This window comes from Ambystoma mexicanum, chromosome 4q (genome assembly GCF_040938575.1).
Source record: "Ambystoma mexicanum isolate Mex_15411 chromosome 4q, UKY_AmexF1_1, whole genome shotgun sequence".
Classification (NCBI taxonomy): domain Eukaryota; kingdom Metazoa; phylum Chordata; class Amphibia; order Caudata; family Ambystomatidae; genus Ambystoma; species Ambystoma mexicanum.
In genome coordinates this window covers 529,257,425-529,273,994 of record NC_090928.1, presented here as the reverse complement: position 1 = coordinate 529,273,994, position 16,570 = coordinate 529,257,425, and the positions used below count along the sequence as shown (strand labels likewise).

General features: G+C 39.6%; 1 non-coding gene across 1 annotated transcript; it reads left to right on the top strand.

The window, feature by feature from the left end:
• Positions 1–3,216: 3,216 nt before the first annotated feature.
• Positions 3,217–3,289, top strand: TRNAK-CUU (transfer RNA lysine (anticodon CUU)). Its single transcript has one exon. It is a non-coding gene; the product is annotated as a tRNA-Lys (tRNA).
• Positions 3,290–16,570: the final 13,281 nt, after the last annotated feature.

Sequence of the window (16,570 nt, the reverse complement as noted above, 5' to 3'; positions counted from 1 at the left end):
TAGTGCTTTTTGACCAATAAAATAGAAATTGAAAGTCTCTTTACAATATTTGCAATATTTTCATTGTTAACATGCAATATATGAATGCATGTCTGGATGATGTGTAATGGGGCAATACCATACCTTAATGTATTCATTGTAAAATAAAAAGTATGTATCATCTTATTATAAAATAAAGTGGAGAAAACACAAATAAGACTTTTTTTCACACAGGTTCAGTCAGCTATTTCCTGATATTCTTCAAAGCGTTCTGATATTGACTGGTAATTGTGTTTGATACTTTCTTAGACTATTTCTGCCTCTGGCTGATGTGTATTTTCTTTCCAAACTCCACCAGAGCCTATGATTACACAGCATCCTATCTGTGGAAAGCGGCAATGCAGGGATAGGGAAGAAAACTATAGGCATCCAAAGGAGCCCGGCTACCTCAGTCGGTAGAGCATGAGACTCTTAATCTCAGGGTCGTGGTTTCGAGCCCCACGTTGGGCGAAAACAACTAAAATTGTAGTGTTTTTTGACCAAAAAAATACATCCTATCTGTGGAAAACGGCAGTGCAGGGATAGGGAAGAAAACTATAGGCATCCAAAGGAGCCCGGCTAGCTCAGTCGGTAGAGCATGAGACTCTTAATCTCAGGGTCGTGGGTTCGAGCCCCACGTTGGGTGAAAACAACTAAAATTGTACTGCTTTTTGACCAAAAAAATAGAAATTGAAAGTCTCTTTACAATATTTGCAATATTTTCATTGTTAACATGCAATATATGAATGCATGTCTGGATGATGTGTAATGGGGCAATACCACACCTTAATGTATTCACTGTAAAAGAAAAAGTATGCATCATCTTACTATAAAATAAAGTGGAGAAAACACAAATAAGACTTTTTTCCACACAGGTTTAATCGGCTATTTCCTGATATTCTTCAATGCGTTCTGATATTGACTGGTAATTGTGTTTGATACTTTCTTAGACTATTTCTGCCTCTGGCTGATGTGTATTTTCTTTCCAAACTCCACCAGAGCCTATGATTACACAGCATCCTATCTGTGGAAAACGGCAGTGCAGGGATAGGGAAGAAAACTATAGGCATCCAAAGGAGCCCGGCTAGCTCAGTCGGTAGAGCATGAGACTCTTAATCTCAGGGTCGTGGGTTCGAGCCCCACGTTGGGCGAAAACAACTAAAATTGTAGTGCTTTTTGACCAAAAAAATACATCCTATCTGTGGAAAACGGCAGTGCAGGGATAGGGAAGAAAACTATAGGCATCCAAAGGAGCCCGGCTAGCTCCGTCGGTAGAGCATGAGACTCTTAATCTCAGGGTCGTGGGTTGGGCGAAAACAACTAAAATTGTAGTGCTTTTTGACCAATAAAATAGAAATTGAAAGTCTCTTTACAATATTTGCAATATTTTCATTGTTAACATGCAATATATGAATGCATGTCTGGATGATGTGTAATGGGGCAATACCATACCTTAATGTATTCATTGTAAAATAAAAAGTATGTATCATCTTATTATAAAATAAAGTGGAGAAAACACAAATAAGACTTTTTTTCACACAGGTTCAGTCAGCTATTTCCTGATATTCTTCAAAGCGTTCTGATATTGACTGGTAATTGTGTTTGATACTTTCTTAGACTATTTCTGCCTCTGGCTGATGTGTATTTTCTTTCCAAACTCCACCAGAGCCTATGATTACACAGCATCCTATCTGTGGAAAGCGGCAATGCAGGGATAGGGAAGAAAACTATAGGCATCCAAAGGAGCCCGGCTACCTCAGTCGGTAGAGCATGAGACTCTTAATCTCAGGGTCGTGGTTTCGAGCCCCACGTTGGGCGAAAACAACTAAAATTGTAGTGTTTTTTGACCAAAAAAATACATCCTATCTGTGGAAAACGGCAGTGCAGGGATAGGGAAGAAAACTATAGGCATCCAAAGGAGCCCGGCTAGCTCAGTCGGTAGAGCATGAGACTCTTAATCTCAGGGTCGTGGGTTCGAGCCCCACGTTGGGTGAAAACAACTAAAATTGTACTGCTTTTTGACCAAAAAAATAGAAATTGAAAGTCTCTTTACAATATTTGCAATATTTTCATTGTTAACATGCAATATATGAATGCATGTCTGGATGATGTGTAATGGGGCAATACCATACCTTAATGTATTCACTGTAAAAGAAAAAGTATGTATCATCTTATTATAAAATAAAGTGGAGAAAACACAAATAAGACTTTTTTCCACACAGGTTTATTCGGCTATTTCCTGATATTCTTCAAAGCGTTCTGATATTGACTGGTAATTGTGTTTGATACTTTCTTAGACTATTTCTGCCTCTGGCTGATGTGTATTTTCTTTCCAAACTCCACCAGAGCCTATGATTACACAGCATCCTATCTGTGGAAAACGGCAGTGCAGGGATAGGGAAGAAAACTATAGGCATCCAAAGGAGCCCGGCTAGCTCAGTCGGTAGAGCATGAGACTCTTAATCTCAGGGTCGTGGTTTCGAGCCCCACGTTGGGCGAAAACAACTAAAATTGTAGTGCTTTTTGACCAAAAAAATACATCCTATCTGTGGAAAGCGGCAGTGCAGGGATAGGGAAGAAAACGTTGGGCGAAAACAACTAAAATTTTAGTGCTTTTTGACCAAAAAAATAGAAATTGAAAGTCTCTTTACAATATTTGCAATATTTTGATTGTTAACATGCAATATATGAATGCATGTCTGGATGATGTGTAATGGGGCAATACCACACCTTAATGTATTCACTGTAAAAGAAAAAGTATGTATCATCTTACTATAAAATAAAGTGGAGAAAACACAAATAAGACTTTTTTCCACACAGGTTTAATCGGCTATTTCCTGATATTCTTCAATGCGTTCTGATATTGACTGGTAATTGTGTTTGATACTTTCTTAGACTATTTCTGCCTCTGGCTGATGTGTATTTTCTTTCCAAACTCCACCAGAGCCTATTATTACACAGCATCCTATCTGTGGAAAACGGCAGTGCAGGGATAGGGAAGAAAACTATAGGCATCCAAAGGAGCCCGGCTAGCTCAGTCGGTAGAGCATGAGACTCTTAATCTCAGGGTCGTGGGTTCGAGCCCCACGTTGGGCGAAAACAACTAAAATTGTAGTGCTTTTTGACCAAAAAAATACATCCTATATGTGGAAAACGGCAGTGCAGGGATAGGGAAGAAAACTATAGGCATCCAAAGGAGCCCAGCTAGCTCAGTCGGTAGAGCATGAGACTCTTAATCTCAGGGTCGTGGGTTCGAGCCCCACGTTGGGCGAAAACAACTAAAATTGTAGTGCTTTTTGACCAAAAAAATACCTCCTATCTGTGGAAAGCGGCAGTGCAGGGATAGGGAAGAAAAAGTTGGGCGAAAACAACTAAAATTTTAGTGCTTTTTGACCAAAAAAATAGAAATTGAAAGTCTCTTTACAATATTTGCAATATTTTGATTGTTAACATGCAATATATGAATGCATGTCTGGATGATGTGTAATGGGGCAATACCACACCTTAATGTATTCACTGTAAAAGAAAAAGTATGTATCATCTTACTATAAAATAAAGTGGAGAAAACACAAATAAGACTTTTTTCCACACAGGTTTAATCGGCTATTTCCTGATATTCTTCAATGCGTTCTGATATTGACTGGTAATTGTGTTTGATACTTTCTTAGACTATTTCTGCCTCTGGCTGATGTGTATTTTCTTTCCAAACTGCACCAGAGCCTATGATTACACAGCATCCTATCTGTGGAAAAGGGCAGTGCAGGGATAGGGAAGAAAACTATAGGCGTCCAAAGGAGCCCGGCTAGCTCAGTTGGTACAGCATGAGACTCTTAATCTCAGGGTCGTGGGTTCGAGCCCCACGTTGGGCGAAAACAGCTAAAATTGTAGTGCTTTTTGACCAAAAAAATACATCCTATCTGTGGAAAACGGCAGTGCAGGGATATGGAAGAAAACTATAGGCATCCAAAGGAGCCCGGCTAGCTCAGTCGGTAGAGCATGAGACTCTTAATCTCAGGGTCGTGGGTTCGAGCCCCACGTTGGGCGAAAACAACTAAAATTGTAGTGCTTTTTGACCAAAAAAATACATCCTATCTGTGGAAAGCGGCAGTGCAGGGATAGGGAAGAAAAAGTTGGGCGAAAACAACTAAAATTTTAGTGCTTTTTGACCAAAAAATTAGAAATTGAAAGTCTCTTTACAATATTTGCAATATTTTGATTGTTAACATGCAATATATGAATGCATGTCTGGATGATGTGTAATGGGGCAATACCATACCTTAATGTATTCACTGTAAAAGAAAAAGTATGTATCATCTTACTATAAAATAAAGTGGAGAAAACACAAATAAGACTTTTTTCCACACAGGTTTAATCGGCTATTTCCTGATATTCTTCAATGCGTTCTGATATTGACTGGTAATTGTGTTTGATACTTTCTTAGACTATTTCTGCCTCTGGCTGATGTGTATTTTCTTTCCAAACTCCACCAGAGCCTATGATTACACAGCATCCTATCTGTGGAAAACGGCAGTGCAGGGATAGGGAAGAAAACTATAGGCATCCAAAGGAGCCCGGCTAGCTCAGTCGGTAGGGCATGAGACTCTTAATCTCAGGGTCGTAGGTTGGGCGAAAACAACTAAAATTGTAGTGCTTATTGACCAAAAAAATAGAAATTGAAAGTCTCTTTACAATATTTGCAATATTTTCATTGTTAACATGCAATATATGAATGCATGTCTGGATGATGTGTAACGGGGCAATACCATACCTTAATGTATTCATTGTAAAATAAAAAGTATGTATCATCTTATTATAAAATAAAGTGGAGAAAACACAAATAAGACTTTTTTTCACACAGGTTCAGTCAGCTATTTCCTGATATTCTTCAAAGTGTTCTGATATTGACTGGTAATTATGTTTGATACTTTCTTAGACTATTTCTGCCTCTGGCTGATGTGTATTTTCTTTCCAAACACCACCAGAGCCTATGATTACACAGCATCCTATCTGTGGAAAGCGGCAATGCAGGGATAGGGAAGAAAACTATAGGCATCCAAAGGAGCCCGGCTAGCTCAGTCAGTAGAGCATGAGACTCTTAATCTCAGGGTCGTGGGTTCGAGCCCCACGTTGGGCGAAAACAACTAAAATTGTAGTGCTTTTTGACCAAAAAAATACATCCTATCTGTGGAAAACTGCAGGGATAGGGAAGAAAACTATAGGCATCCAAAGGAGCCCGGCTAGCTCAGTCGGTAGAGCATGAGACTCTTAATCTCAGGGTCGTGGGTTTGAGCCCCACGTTGGGCAAAAACAACTAAAATTGTAGAGCTTTTTGACCAAAAAAATACATCCTATCTGTGGAAAACGGCAGTGCAGGGATAGGGAAGAAAACTATAGGCATCCAAAGGAGCCCGGCTAGCTCAGTCGGTAGAGCATGAGACTCTTAATCTCAGGGTCGTGGGTTCGAGCCCCACGTTGGGGGAAAACAACTAAAATTGTAGTGCTTTTTGACCAAAAAAATACATCCTATCTGTGGAAACCGGCAGTGCAGGGATAGGGAAGAAAACTATGGGCATCCAAAGGAGCCTGGCTTGCTCAGTCGGTAGCGCATGAGACTCTTAATCTCAGGGTCGTGGGTTCAAGCCCCACGTTGGGCGAAAACAACTAAAATTTTAGTGCTTTTTGACCAAAAAAATAGAAATTGAAAGTCTCTTTACAATATTTGCAATATTTTCATTGTTAACATGCAATATATGAATGCATGTCTGGATGATGTGTAATGGGGCAATACCACACCTTAATGTATTCACTGTAAAAGAAAAAGTATGTATCATCTTACTATAAAATAAAGTGGAGAAAACACAAATAAGACTTTTTTCCACACAGGTTAAATCGGCTATTTCCTGATATTCTTCAATGCGTTCTGATATTGACTGGTAATTGTGTTTGATACTTTCTTAGACTATTTCTGCCTCTGGCTGATGTGTATTTTCTTTCCAAACTCCACCAGAGCCTATGATTACACAGCATCCTATCTGTGGAAAACGGCAGTGCAGGGATAGGGAAGAAAACTATAGGCATCCAAAGGAGCCCGGCTAGCTCAGTCGGTAGAGCATGAGACTCTTAATCTCAGGGTCGTGGTTTCGAGCCCCACGTTGGGCGAAAACAACTAAAATTGTAGTGCTTTTTGACCAAAAAAATACATCCTATCTGTGGAAAACGGCAGTGCAGGGATAGGGAAGAAAACTATAGGCATCCAAAGGAGCCCAGCTAGCTCAGTCGGTAGAGCATGAGACTCTTAATCTCAGGGTCATGGTTTCGAGCCCCACGTTGGGCGAAAACAACTAAAATTGTAGTGCTTTTTGACCAAAAAAATACATCCTATCTGTGGAAAGCGGCAGTGCAGGGATAGGGAAGAAAACGTTGGGCGAAAATAGGGGAGAAAACTTTTTGACCAAAAAAATAGAAATTGAAAGTCTCTTTACAATATTTGCAATATTTTGATTGTTAACATGCAATATATGAATGCATGTCTGGATGATGTGTAATGGGGCAATACCACACCTTAATGTATTCACTGTAAAAGAAAAAGTATGTATCATCTTACTATAAAAAAAAGTGGAGAAAACACAAATAAGACTTTTTTCCACACAGGTTTAATCGGCTATTTCCTGATATTCTTCAATGCGTTCTGATATTGACTGGTAATTGTGTTTGATACTTTCTTAGACTATTTCTGCCTCTGGCTGATGTGTATTTTCTTTCCAAACTCCACCAGAGCCTATGATTACACAGCATCCTATCTGTGGAAAGCGGCAGTGCAGGGATAGGGAAGAAAACTACAGGCATCCAAAGGAGCCCGGCTAGCTCAGTCAGTAGAGCATGAGACTCTTAATCTCAGGGTTGTGGGTTCGAGCCCCACATTGGGCGAAAACAACTAAAATTGTAGTGCTTTTTGACCAAAAAAATACATCCTATCTGTGGAAAACGGCAGTGCAGGGATAGGGAAGAAAACTATAGGCATCCAAAGGAGCCCGGCTAGCTCAGTCGGTAGAGCATGAGACTCTTAATCTCAGGGTCGTGGGTTGGGCGAAAACAACTAAAATTGTAGTGCTTTTTGACCAATAAAATAGAAATTGAAAGTCTCTTTACAATATTTGCAATATTTTCATTGTTAACATGCAATATATGAATGCATGTCTGGATGATGTGTAATGGGGCAATACCATACCTTAATGTATTCATTGTAAAATAAAAAGTATGTATCATCTTATTATAAAATAAAGTGGAGAAAACACAAATAAGACTTTTTTTCACACAGGTTCAGTCAGCTATTTCCTGATATTCTTCAAAGCGTTCTGATATTGACTGGTAATTGTGTTTGATACTTTCTTAGACTATTTCTGCCTCTGGCTGATGTGTATTTTCTTTCCAAACTCCACCAGAGCCTATGATTACACAGCATCCTATCTGTGGAAAGCGGCAATGCAGGGATAGGGAAGAAAACTATAGGCATCCAAAGGAGCCCGGCTAGCTCAGTCGGTAGAGCATGAGACTCTTTATCTCAGGGTCGTGGTTTCGAGCCCCACGTTGGGCGAAAACAACTAAAATTGTAGTGTTTTTTGACCAAAAAAATACATCCTATCTGTGGAAAACGGCAGTGCAGGGATAGGGAAGAAAACTATAGGCATCCAAAGGAGCCCGGCTAGCTCAGTCGGTAGAGCATAAGACTCTTAATCTCAGGGTCGTGGGTTCTAGCCCCACGTTGGGCGAAAACAACTAAAATTTTAGTGCTTTTTGACCAAAAAAATAGAAATTGAAAGTCTCTTTGCAATATTTTCATTGTTAACATGCAATATATGAATGCATGTCTGGATGATGTGTAATGGGGCAATACCACACCTTAATGTATTCACTGTAAAAGAAAAAGTATGCATCATCTTACTATAAAATAAAGTGGAGAAAACACAAATAAGACTTTTTTCCACACAGGTTTAATCGGCTATTTCCTGATATTCTTCAATGCGTTCTGATATTGACTGGTAATTGTGTTTGATACTTTCTTAGACTATTTCTGCCTCTGGCTGATGTGTATTTTCTTTCCAAACTCCACCAGAGCCTATGATTACACAGCATCCTATCTGTGGAAAACGGCAGTGCAGGGATAGGGAAGAAAACTATAGGCATCCAAAGGAGCCCGGCTAGCTCAGTCGGTAGAGCATGAGACTCTTAATCTCAGGGTCGTGGGTTCGAGCCCCACGTTGGGCGAAAACAACTAACATTGTAGTGCTTTTTTGACCAAAAAAATACATCCTATCTGTGGAAAGCGGCAGTGCAGGGATAGGGAAGAAAACGTTGGGCGAAAACAACTAAAATTTGAGTGCTCTTTGACCAAAAAAATAGAAATTGAAAGTCTCTTTACAATATTTGCAATATTTTGATTGTTAACATGCAATATATGAATGCATGTCTGGATGATGTGTAATGGGGCAATACCACACCTTAATGTATTCACTGTAAAAGAAAAAGTATGTATCATCTTACTATAAAATAAAGTGGAGAAAACACAAATAAGACTTTTTTCCACACAGGTTTAATCGGCTATTTCCTGATATTCTTCAATGCGTTCTGATATTGACTGGTAATTGTGTTTGATACTTTCTTAGACTATTTCTGCCTCTGGCTGATGTGTATTTTCTTTCCAAACTCCACCAGAGCCTATGATTACACAGCATCCTATCTGTGGAAAGCGGCAATGCAGGGATAGGGAAGAAAACTATAGGCATCCAAAGGAGCCCGGCTAGCTCAGTCGGTAGAGCATGAGACTCTTTATCTCAGGGTCGTGGTTTCGAGCCCCACGTTGGGCAAAAACAACTAAAATTGTAGTGTTTTTTGACCAAAAAAATACATCCTATCTGTGGAAAACGGCAGTGCAGGGATAGGGAAGAAAACTATAGGCATCCAAAGGAGCCCGGCTAGCTCAGTCGGTAGAGCATGAGACTCTTAATCTCAGGGTCGTGGGTTCTAGCCCCACGTTGGGCGAAAACAACTAAAATTTTAGTGCTTTTTGACCAAAAAAATAGAAATTGAAAGTCTCTTTGCAATATTTTCATTGTTAACATGCAATATATGAATGCATGTCTGGATGATGTGTAATGGGGCAATACCACACCTTAATGTATTCACTGTAAAAGAAAAAGTATGCATCATCTTACTATAAAATAAAGTGGAGAAAACACAAATAAGACTTTTTTCCACACAGGTTTAATCGGCTATTTCCTGATATTCTTCAATGCGTTCTGATATTGACTGGTAATTGTGTTTGATACTTTCTTAGACTATTTCTGCCTCTGGCTGATGTGTATTTTCTTTCCAAACTCCACCAGAGCCTATGATTACACAGCATCCTATCTGTGGAAAACGGCAGTGCAGGGATAGGGAAGAAAACTATAGGCATCCAAAGGAGCCCGGCTAGCTCAGTCGGTAGAGCATGAGACTCTTAATCTCAGGGTCGTGGGTTCGAGCCCCACGTTGGGCGAAAACAACTAACATTGTAGTGCTTTTTTGACCAAAAAAATACATCCTATCTGTGGAAAGCGGCAGTGCAGGGATAGGGAAGAAAACGTTGGGCGAAAACAACTAAAATTTGAGTGCTCTTTGACCAAAAAAATAGAAATTGAAAGTCTCTTTACAATATTTGCAATATTTTGATTGTTAACATGCAATATATGAATGCATGTCTGGATGATGTGTAATGGGGCAATACCACACCTTAATGTATTCACTGTAAAAGAAAAAGTATGTATCATCTTACTATAAAATAAAGTGGAGAAAACACAAATAAGACTTTTTTCCACACAGGTTTAATCGGCTATTTCCTGATATTCTTCAATGCGTTCTGATATTGACTGGTAATTGTGTTTGATACTTTCTTAGACTATTTCTGCCTCTGGCTGATGTGTATTTTCTTTCCAAACTCCACCAGAGCCTATGATTACACAGCATCCTATCTGTGGAAAGCGGCAATGCAGGGATAGGGAAGAAAACTATAAGCATCCAAAGGAGCCCGGCTAGCTCAGTCGGTAGAGCATGAGACTCTTAATCTCAGGGTCGTGGTTTCGAGCCCCACGTTGGGCGAAAACAACTAAAATTGTAGTGTTTTTTGACCAAAAAAATACATCCTATCTGTGGAAAACGGCAGTGCAGGGATAGGGAAGAAAACTATAGGCATCCAAAGGAGCCCGGCTAGCTCAGTCGGTAGAGCATGAGACTCTTAATCTCAGGGTCGTGGGTTCGAGCCACGCGTTGGGTGAAAACAACTAAAATTGTACTGCTTTTTGACCAAAAAAATAGAAATTGAAAGTCTCTTTACAATATTTGCAATATTTTCATTGTTAACATGCAATATATGAATGCATGTCTGGATGATGTGTAATGGGGCAATACCACACCTTAATGTATTCACTGTAAAAGAAAAAGTATGTATCATCTTACTATAAAATAAAGTGGAGAAAACACAAATAAGACTTTTTTCCACACAGGTTTAATCGGCTATTTCCTGATATTCTTCAATGCGTTCTGATATTGACTGGTAATTGTGTTTGATACTTTCTTAGACTATTTCTGCCTCTGGCTGATGTGTATTTTCTTTCCAAACTGCACCAGAGCCTATGATTACACAGCATCCTATCTGTGGAAAAGGGCAGTGCAGGGATAGGGAAGAAAACTATAGGCGTCCAAAGGAGCCCGGCTAGCTCAGTTGGTACAGCATGAGACTCTTAATCTCAGGATCGTGGGTTCGAGCCCCACGTTGGGCGAAAACAGCTAAAATTGTAGTGCTTTTTGACCAAAAAAATACATCCTATCTGTGGAAAACGGCAGTGCAGGGATATGGAAGAAAACTATAGGCATCCAAAGGAGCCTGGCTAGCTCAGTCGGTAGAGCATGAGACTCTTAATCTCAGGGTCGTGGGTTCGAGCCCCACGTTGGGCGAAAACAACTAAAATTGTAGTGCTTTTTGACCAAAAAAATACATCCTATCTGTGGAAAGCGGCAGTGCAGGGATAGGGAAGAAAAAGTTGGGCGAAAACAACTAAAATTTTAGTGCTTTTTGACCAAAAAATTAGAAATTGAAAGTCTCTTTACAATATTTGCAATATTTTGATTGTTAACATGCAATATATGAATGCATGTCTGGATGATGTGTAATGGGGCAATACCATACCTTAATGTATTCACTGTAAAAGAAAAAGTATGTATCATCTTACTATAAAATAAAGTGGAGAAAACACAAATAAGACTTTTTTCCACACAGGTTTAATCGGCTATTTCCTGATATTCTTCAATGCGTTCTGATATTGACTGGTAATTGTGTTTGATACTTTCTTAGACTATTTCTGCCTCTGGCTGATGTGTATTTTCTTTCCAAACTCCACCAGAGCCTATGATTACACAGCATCCTATCTGTGGAAAACGGCAGTGCAGGGATAGGGAAGAAAACTATAGGCATCCAAAGGAGCCCGGCTAGCTCAGTCGGTAGGGCATGAGACTCTTAATCTCAGGGTCGTAGGTTGGGCGAAAACAACTAAAATTGTAGTGCTTATTGACCAAAAAAATAGAAATTGAAAGTCTCTTTACAATATTTGCAATATTTTCATTGTTAACATGCAATATATGAATGCATGTCTGGATGATGTGTAATGGGGCAATACCATACCTTAATGTATTCATTGTAAAATAAAAAGTATGTATCATCTTATTATAAAATAAAGTGGAGAAAACACAAATAAGACTTTTTTTCACACAGGTTCAGTCAGCTATTTCCTGATATTCTTCAAAGTGTTCTGATATTGACTGGTAATTATGTTTGATACTTTCTTAGACTATTTCTGCCTCTGGCTGATGTGTATTTTCTTTCCAAACACCACCAGAGCCTATGATTACACAGCATCCTATCTGTGGAAAGCGGCAATGCAGGGATAGGGAAGAAAACTATAGGCATCCAAAGGAGCCCGGCTAGCTCAGTCAGTAGAGCATGAGACTCTTAATCTCAGGGTCGTGGGTTCGAGCCCCACGTTGGGCGAAAACAACTAAAATTGTAGTGCTTTTTGACCAAAAAAATACATCCTATCTGTGGAAAACTGCAGGGATAGGGAAGAAAACTATAGGCATCCAAAGGAGCCCGGCTAGCTCAGTCGGTAGAGCATGAGACTCTTAATCTCAGGGTCGTGGGTTTGAGCCCCACGTTGGGCGAAAACAACTAAAATTGTAGAGCTTTTTGACCAAAAAAATACATCCTATCTGTGGAAAACAGCAGTGCAGGGATAGGGAAGAAAACTATAGGCATCCAAAGGAGCCCGGCTAGCTCAGTCGGTAGAGCATGAGACTCTTAATCTCAGGGTCGTGGGTTCGAGCCCCACGTTGGGGGAAAACAACTAAAATTGTAGTGCTTTTTGACCAAAAAAATACATCCTATCTGTGGAAACCGGCAGTGCAGGGATAGGGAAGAAAACTATGGGCATCCAAAGGAGCCCGGCTTGCTCAGTCGGTAGCGCATGAGACTCTTAATCTCAGGGTCGTGGGTTCAAGCCCCACGTTGGGCGAAAACAACTAAAATTTTAGTGCTTTTTGACCAAAAAAATAGAAATTGAAAGTCTCTTTACAATATTTGCAATATTTTCATTGTTAACATGCAATATATGAATGCATGTCTGGATGATGTGTAATGGGGCAATACCACACCTTAATGTATTCACTGTAAAAGAAAAAGTATGTATCATCTTACTATAAAATAAAGTGGAGAAAACACAAATAAGACTTTTTTCCACACAGGTTAAATCGGCTATTTCCTGATATTCTTCAATGCGTTCTGATATTGACTGGTAATTGTGTTTGATACTTTCTTAGACTATTTCTGCCTCTGGCTGATGTGTATTTTCTTTCCAAACTCCACCAGAGCCTATGATTACACAGCATCCTATCTGTGGAAAACGGCAGTGCAGGGATAGGGAAGAAAACTATAGGCATCCAAAGGAGCCCAGCTAGCTCAGTCGGTAGAACATGAGACTCTTAATCTCAGGGTCATGGTTTCGAGCCCCACGTTGGGCGAAAACAACTAAAATTGTAGTGCTTTTTGACCAAAAAAATACATCCTATCTGTGGAAAGCGGCAGTGCAGGGATAGGGAAGAAAACGTTGGGCGAAAATAGGGGAGAAAACTTTTTGACCAAAAAAATAGAAATTGAAAGTCTCTTTACAATATTTGCAATATTTTGATTGTTAACATGCAATATATGAATGCATGTCTGGATGATGTGTAATGGGGCAATACCACACCTTAATGTATTCACTGTAAAAGAAAAAGTATGTATCATCTTACTATAAAATAAAGTGGAGAAAACACAAATAAGACTTTTTTCCACACAGGTTTAATCGGCTATTTCCTGATATTCTTCAATGCGTTCTGATATTGACTGGTAATTGTGTTTGATACTTTCTTAGACTATTTCTGCCTCTGGCTGATGTGTATTTTCTTTCCAAACTCCACCAGAGCCTATGATTACACAGCATCCTATCTGTGGAAAACGGCAGTGCAGGGATAGGGAAGAAAACTATAGGCATCCAAAGGAGCCCGGCTAGCTCAGTCGGAAGAGCATGAGACTCTTAATCTCAGGGTCGTCGGTTCGAGCCCCATGTTGGGCGAAAACAACTAAAATTGTAGTGCTTTTTGACCAAAAAAATACATCCTATCTGTGGAAAACGGCAGTGCAGGGATAGGGAAGAAAACTATAGGCATCCAAAGGAGCCCGGCTAGCTCAGTCGGTAGAGCATGAGACTCTTAATCTCAGGGTCGTGGGTTGGGCGAAAACAACTAAAATTGTAGTGCTTTTTGACCAATAAAATAGAAATTGAAAGTCTCTTTACAATATTTGCAATATTTTCATTGTTAACATGCAATATATGAATGCATGTCTGGATGATGTGTAATGGGGCAATACCATACCTTAATGTATTCATTGTAAAATAAAAAGTATGTATCATCTTATTATAAAATAAAGTGGAGAAAACACAAATAAGACTTTTTTTCACACAGGTTCAGTCAGCTATTTCCTGATATTCTTCAAAGCGTTCTGATATTGACTGGTAATTGTGTTTGATACTTTCTTAGACTATTTCTGCCTCTGGCTGATGTGTATTTTCTTTCCAAACTCCACCAGAGCCTATGATTACACAGCATCCTATCTGTGGAAAGCGGCAATGCAGGGATAGGGAAGAAAACTATAGGCATCCAAAGGAGCCCGGCTAGCTCAGTCGGTAGAGCATGAGACTCTTTATCTCAGGGTCGTGGTTTCGAGCCCCACGTTGGGCGAAAACAACTAAAATTGTAGTGTTTTTTGACCAAAAAAATACATCCTATCTGTGGAAAACGGCAGTGCAGGGATAGGGAAGAAAACTATAGGCATCCAAAGGAGCCCGGCTAGCTCAGTCGGTAGAGCATGAGACTCTTAATCTCAGGGTCATGGTTTCGAGCCCCACGTTGGGCGAAAACAACTAAAATTGTAGTGCTTTTTGACCAAAAAAATACATCCTATCTGTGGAAAGCGGCAGTGCAGGGATAGGGAAGAAAACGTTGGGCGAAAATAGGGAAGAAAACTTTTTGACCAAAAAAATAGAAATTGAAAGTCTCTTTACAATATTTGCAATATTTTGATTGTTAACATGCAATATATGAATGCATGTCTGGATGATGTGTAATGGGGCAATACCACACCTTAATGTATTCACTGTAAAAGAAAAAGTATGTATCATCTTACTATAAAATAAAGTGGAGAAAACACAAATAAGACTTTTTTCCACACAGGTTTAATCGGCTATTTCCTGATATTCTTCAATGCGTTCTGATATTGACTGGTAATTGTGTGTGATACTTTCTTAGACTATTTCTGCCTCTGGCTGATGTGTATTTTCTTTCCAAACTCCACCAGAGCCTATGATTACACAGCATCCTATCTGTGGAAAACGGCAGTGCAGGGATAGGGAAGAAAACTATAGGCATCCAAAGGAGCCCGGCTAGCTCAGTCGGTAGAGCATGAGACTCTTAATCTCAGGGTCGTCAGTTCGAGCCCCATGTTGGGCGAAAACAACTAAAATTGTAGTGCTTTTTGACCAAAAAAATACATCCTATCTGTGGAAAACGGCAGTGCAGGGATAGGGAAGAAAACTATAGGCATCCAAAGGAGCCCGGCTAGCTCAGTCGGTAGAGCATGAGACTCTTAATCTCAGGGTCGTGGGTTGGGCGAAAACAACTAAAATTGTAGTGCTTTTTGACCAATAAAATAGAAATTGAAATTCTCTTTACAATATTTGCAATATTTTCATTGTTAACATGCAATATATGAATGCATGTCTGGATGATGTGTAATGGGGCAATACCATACCTTAATGTATTCATTGTAAAATAAAAAGTATGTATCATCTTATTATAAAATAAAGTGGAGAAAACACAAATAAGACTTTTTTTCACACAGGTTCAGTCAGCTATTTCCTGATATTCTTCAAAGCGTTCTGATATTGACTGGTAATTGTGTTTGATACTTTCTTAGACTATTTCTGCCTCTGGCTGATGTGTATTTTCTTTCCAAACTCCACCAGAGCCTATGATTACACAGCATCCTATCTGTGGAAAGCGGCAATGCAGGGATAGGGAAGAAAACTATAGGCGTCCAAAGGAGCCCGGCTAGCTCAGTCGGTAGAGCATAAGACTCTTAATCTCAGGGTCGTGGTTTCGAGCCCCACGTTGGGCGAAAACAACTAAAATTGTAGTGCTTTTTGACCAAAAAAATACATCCTATCTGTGGAAAACGGCAGTGCAGGGATAGGGAAGAAAACTATAGGCATCCAAAGGAGCCCGGCTAGCTCAGTCGGTAGAGCATGAGACTCTTAATCTCAGGGTCGTGGGTTCAAGCCCCACGTTGGGCGAAAACAACTAAAATTTTAGTGCTTTTTGACCAAAAAAATAGAAATTGAAAGTCTCTTTACAATATTTGCAATATTTTCATTGTTAACATGCAATATATGAATGCATGTCTGGATGATGTGTAATGGGGCAATACCACACCTTAATGTATTCACTGTAAAAGAAAAAGTATGTATCATCTTACTATAAAATAAAGTGGAGAAAACACAAATAAGACTTTTTTCCACACAGGTTAAATCGGCTATTTCCTGATATTCTTCAATGCGTTCTGATATTGACTGGTAATTTTGTTTGATACTTTCTTAGACTATTTCTGCCTCTGGCTGATGTGTATTTTCTTTCCAAACTCCACCAGAGCCTATGATTACACAGCATCCTATCTGTGGAAAATGGCAGTGCAGGGATAGGGAAGAAAACTATAGGCATCCAAAGGAGCCCGGCTAGCTCAGTTGGTAGAGCATGAGACTCTTAATCTCAGGGTCGTGGTTTCGAGCCCCACGTTGGGCGAAAACAACTAAAATTGTAGTGCTTTTTGACCAAAAAAATACATCCTATCTGTGGAAAACGGCAGTGCAGGGAT